This window comes from Papaver somniferum, unplaced genomic scaffold, assembly GCF_003573695.1.
Source record: "Papaver somniferum cultivar HN1 unplaced genomic scaffold, ASM357369v1 unplaced-scaffold_123, whole genome shotgun sequence".
NCBI lineage: Eukaryota > Viridiplantae > Streptophyta > Magnoliopsida > Ranunculales > Papaveraceae > Papaver > Papaver somniferum.
This window is the reverse complement of record NW_020621381.1, coordinates 4405974-4411823: the sequence shown is the minus strand read 5'-3', so window position 1 is coordinate 4411823 and position 5850 is coordinate 4405974. Positions and strand designations below refer to the sequence as shown.

General features: G+C 31.7%; 1 long non-coding RNA gene across 1 annotated transcript; it reads left to right on the top strand.

Moving 5' to 3' along the window:
- Positions 1-876: 876 nt before the first annotated feature.
- Positions 877-2778, top strand: LOC113330979. The gene is made up of 2 exons (XR_003350614.1): positions 877-1519; positions 2389-2778. It is a non-coding gene; the product is annotated as an uncharacterized LOC113330979 (long non-coding RNA).
- The last annotated feature ends 3072 nt before the right edge of the window (positions 2779-5850 follow it).

The following is a 5850-nucleotide window of genomic DNA, read 5'->3' as shown; positions in this document are numbered from 1 at the left end:
ACTTTTAATTTATCGTTCTTCTGTGACCCTTTCTGGCAGTCTTAAACTCACTGCTTTAGCACTATTTCATCTTTTAATCAACTTTTGGGTTAATAAACATGTATTTTGAGCAATTGATTAATATGAGGAGCTAAACCCAAACACTGGGATGACGGAGGAAGCCCTATTTCACGCATGTGGTAATTCTAATAATTCTTTTATGACTATTTGCATTGATTTTTAATCGATTTATGATTTTTATTGAATGAGTGTGATTTCGTTTGATGGTGTATGCTTGGTCTATGTATTTTTGATACATCATGCTTTTGATTTACAATCATTGCTTTTTAAAAATCTACTTTTTGGCAAAGAATAAGAGTCCATATTTTTAATATTTGATCTATAATTGATTGGAATTATTATTTGAATCACATGAATAGAATTTGGTGGAATCCTGAGTCTTAGTCTCTCTCGAAATTGTGACAAACCTTTTGAATATATTTTTAGTATTTTTATTCTTAGTTCTTAAATCAAACCTTTACACAATCCGAGTTGAACGAACTTTACTACCACTTAAAAACTACATCAATAGATAAGTAACATAATATCGCTGTGAGATCATAAAAGAAACAAGAGAAGAATCTAAGATGAATTAGACATTAACAGTTAGATTTTGATATGTGGATCAAAACTAACATGGATATCATTGATTTGACAAACAATAAAAATTGGGAAAATTATTTATATATCCGTAGTGAGGCCCATTAAAAAAATAAACTTAAAATATACCCCCAAACTTACAGAAGCCCAAAACCCGAATTAGAAGATTACTAAAATAACCCTAGTTAAACAGACATAAACGTCGCATCTGATTAAACATGGAGGCGTTACTTTCATTTCAGGTTTTCGGTTCTCTCTCTCACTCTTTCTTCCTCTTTCTATTGTCTCCAAAACCTAAAAACTAGACAGGAAAAAATTCAAAAAAAATGCAGAAATCAAACTAAAAACTAGTTTTTGATAGGGTTATAGAGATACGGAAGATCAATCGAAATGGAAAATTTAAAAAAAAAAAAACAGAAAACTAGGGTTTGTAATTGATGTTTGAATATTAATAACGTGCAATCTTCAAATTAAGGTACAAATCAAAGGTAAAACATCAATTAACTTGTTTCAAATAGTTTTCATTTCAATTCATTTTGATTTTGTTAGGGTTTAGTAATAAACTTTTGGTTGATTTTTATGCAAATTAATCTTCCTTAACAGCTTATGTTGATTTGTATTTAACTGCTAATTTTGTTTGATTCTGATTCGTCAATTTGTTTTTTTTTGTTTCAAAACTTCTTCATCTAGTTAGATTTATAAATCGGATATTATTTTTTTTCAAATATCCTTTATCTAGTACAGATCTATTAATCGTTGTTGTTTTTTGTTTCATTTACTAATGACTTTTATAATTTCATTGCATGTAATGAGATCAATATATTTATGCATGGAAACCGATGATATTGATGCTAAAAATCAACATAAACATCTTTAAAAGGTAACTCTCAAAATCTCTGGTAATGAGTTATTGTAAGTTTAGAGTTGTGATTTAGTCTACTTTTAGTGTTTATAGTATTAATGTATAGAAATTTAGTCTGTTGTAGTAGGGGATTTGTCGACGAGTTTCTCAATTGATTGTTTCTTTTTAATTTTGTGGTAGTTGTTCCACAGTTGAGCAAGTTGCTCCAAATTTTGAAACAACATGTGGAAGTTCTCATATTTGGAGCACAATAACTTTGCTATGTATCCAGTTTTGGGATCAACATGTACTAGTTGACTCCAAGTTTGGAAATAACTCGTGCTAGTTGTTTCGAGTTTTGGAGACAAGTTGGGCTAATTTTCATAATTTAAGCAAACTAATTCAGTACTAATTAACTATTCTTTTGGTCAAAACATATTAAGAAAACAAGAAGAAAGCATCAAAAGTAAAGGATTAATTACACCGATATTGGAGTTACCGATACATTTTGTTGTTAGATTAATAGGTGACAATATCTCAAAAAGCATAAAATTTGTCTCATTGCCATATTTAGACCTTTAGTTGTAGATTTCCAAAAGAATGGAACTGACTATAATTCATGGAATCAAGAATGAACTGACAAACACTAAGTTACCCCACATACGATACTGTTAGTGTATATCTCCATGTATTTTGGAATAGACCAAAGTAGATTAAGTAGAGTTAGAAAGATTGAATAATCTTGGAAACAAGTAGTTTTTTCTGTTAGCATCAAGTAAGTTGTAGCTGTACTTGAATCAATAGTTGGAAGCAAGTAGTTTTATTTTCAATTCTTATTTTTTGATACCAAATTAACATAAGAATGAATTAACTAGATTAATATATTATATCTATTAATCACATTGCAGAAACATGGATTCGTCCCTTCTTATACAAGTCGACCATGCATAAGTGTACAATCACCAAGTCTGGATCGCGATCCTCAATATATAAGTAGATACTTTAGTAGAGAAGATGATTATGAAAGAGATGCATGCCCTCCTGCAGAAAGATACAATAATAATATACAAAGAAGAATATGAAGTGTTCGTTGGTGGGCTTGAAACAGATGCAGATGCAAATTATTTAATGTGTTTAAGTTAGGTAAGTTATAAAAATGAGATTAATGAATAGTGCATTAAGAATAAGGTTTTGCATTTGTTAGATTTGTGTCTGTTGAATGACACTCTAGACCGAAACGTGATATGAATAGATATATTGTCCCAAAATGAATGAATCACTATGATACATTGCAGACATACGTGGATTATGGAGATATCTTAAATATATAAACATATCCATGCAAATTAATTATCTATTTTTGAGTCAACTAGCTTAAGTTGGCTCCAAATATGGAGACAACTAGGTTAAGTTGGTTCCAAAAAATTTAGGGTCAACTTGCTTAAGTTGGATCTGAAATCTAAAGTGCGGGAATAAATGGAGGCAACTAGGCCAAGTTGGCTCGAAAATGGAGACAACTTTCTCAAGTTGGCTCCAGAAGTGGAATCAACTTGGCCAAGTTGGCTCCAACAACCTGGGATCAAAAAAGTAAGTTGGATCCAGAAGTGGAGTCAACTAGCAAAAGTTGGTCTCAAAAGTGGAGTCAACTAGGGAAAGTTGGTCTCAAAAGTAGATACAACTTTCTCAAGTTGGCTCCAAAAGTGCAGTCAGCTAGCATAAGTTGCCCCCAAAATCTGGAATCCAGAAAACAAGTTGGCTTTAAAAAGTGGAGTCAACTAGCTCAAACTGACTCCAAAATCATACAAATGCGCAGTCATTATATCAAAAATCTTTGAGATCAGATAAATTTTATACAGTCGGTATGCCATCACAAATCATATATCCTTGGTATACTTTATTTGGAGAGAAAAAATATCCTTAACACAAATTCGTTATAGGGGAAAATGGAACTCAAGTAGTAAGGACAACGCAGATAATCCATCCACTGCTAACAAAAATAATTTGATGACTGTTTACATATATACAATGTCTCAGTTTCATAAATACTGAACCTTGTACATGTTTAGAATGATTAATGGATGTAATGTCTCCATGTAAGCTTGTTTGCAGATCCACATCAACATTTCTTGCACAAATGAGCCTTAGAGACGAGATACCTTCGAGTGCGAACAATTTGCAGCCTGAATATTCTTAGCGACATAATAAAGTAAAATTAAAAATACTTGATAACTAATTGCACCAGTAACGTGTTGAAAAGTGCAAACTATAGACTTGATAACCAAGAATAAGTACAAGAAAAAAAATGACCATCAAGAGGTTGACTCACTCCCCCGATATCAATGTCATAGGTTTGTGGTTTGAGTAATCAGAACCTTCCCAAGAAGGTGACATGAAGACCACATAAGCCTGAAATACATGACACAAATATATTTCTTGTTATGAACAAGATAAATATACTTTCCATGACAGAAATCTAAGAAAGCTTATGCACTACCTTCAAAGTATACATGTAGTAAGGAATTATAACACTATTAACAATACTCATTTTGAAACAAAATAATAAATGAGAGCCTAGACTAGTAAATGAATGTTATAATTTAGAACCTAAATTTGTATATCAAACCACAACCAGAATAGCTTAGCCCAATAAAGTATCCAAAACCTATAGATACATAAGCATGTCATTTCAGTGGAAAATTGTATCAGCTAATGTATAACAAAAGAGACTATAATACAGATATCATTACCAACAATTAAAATGTAAGAAAGATATAAAACTAGAAGCAACTTGTTCAATTTGTATTGAAAGTTGAAAGCACCTTGCACAAGTTTTTTCAATAATTCTAGACAACTTGAGCAAGTTGTCTCCAAAATTAGGAATCCAGGACACTAGTGGTGTCATACTAAAGGAAACAATAAAGTGTAAACGTCAACTTTGGTAGTCCCCCGTATTCGGAAGTATAAAAATGTCTAACCACATATAAACATACGATAAACAAACATATCAAAAAGGAAGAAAAACGCATACCAAAAAACATCAAAAATAATGGAAGCAACTAGCCCAAGTGTCTCCAATTACGAAAGAAACCAACCCAAGTTATCTCTAAATATGGATGCAACTAGTACAAATTGTCTTCAATGTGGAAGCAACTAGTATAAATTATCTCCAACAAAATGTATACACAAATGCAAACATGGAGTCAGACGTGCTACCATTGCATAATATATTTGTCTTGAGATGTCTTTAATAGTATAAACAAGATAAAACATTCATAACAAGAAAAGAAAAATCACGTTTAGTCTGCAAATACAACATAAATTTCATATTTTGAGGATCCAAGAACTAACATAAAGAACAACCAAGCACTAACCCTCGAGTTCAGTTTTTACAATCGAAATATCTACATAATATCATGTTTATATTACCAAAAAAGATGAAATAATAAATGAAGATGAAAGTATCAACTGATAACTCATTAACTGGTAGTTTGCAACACCAAGATGAAAACTTCCTAACTTGGCTTGAAAGTTCTACTTTACACAATCAGCAATCATGCATAATAAACAAAGCAGTCATTATATCCCTGGAAATGTACAAGTAAGAAAGGAGTAACTAACACAAGTAATAGAAGCTCCTATAACATTTATAATATCCCTGTACCGCATAACTTATTAATCCCAAAATTCATCATAAGAAGGGAGTAACTAACAACAAGTGAAAAGACGAGGGTACCCAAATATACCACAATCTTAAACTTTTCCACATATAAGTCCTCTTACCGAATGTGATTGTCTATGGACTGAGTTGAGACAATACAACGAATCGGTATTCATACTTTGTGTGATCGTCTATGGATACGAGATCGAGACAATACAACAATCAAAATGTGATTACTTGATAATAGGTTCGGACTTAACCAAACTCTATAAAATCACTATCAAGTAATACGGAGTTAACGTTTGTGTAATTTACTTTAAATTGTAATAACAACAATTATAATTGCGGAAAACAAAAGTAAATGACACAGCAAGATTTTTTTAGCGAGGAAACCGCAAATGCAGAAAAACCTCGGGACCTAGTCCATAATTGAATATTCTCAGAATTAAGCCGCAATACAAAATCAAACTAACTTCGTATAGTTGAGACCAAGCAACTAAACCTATAGTTCACTTAGTTTCTTCAGTATCCCTGCGCTTCCGACATTCAATAAGTGCACGCACTTGAACAATTTTTTTGGATTGTATTCCAAACAGTAAAGGAACAAAAAATTTGTTCGGTAACAACTCTATTCAATCTCAGTGATATGAGTTAGACAAAGTCTCTTTTGTTTAATCCAATAAACTCCTTTGTCGGGTTTAAATCAATCTAT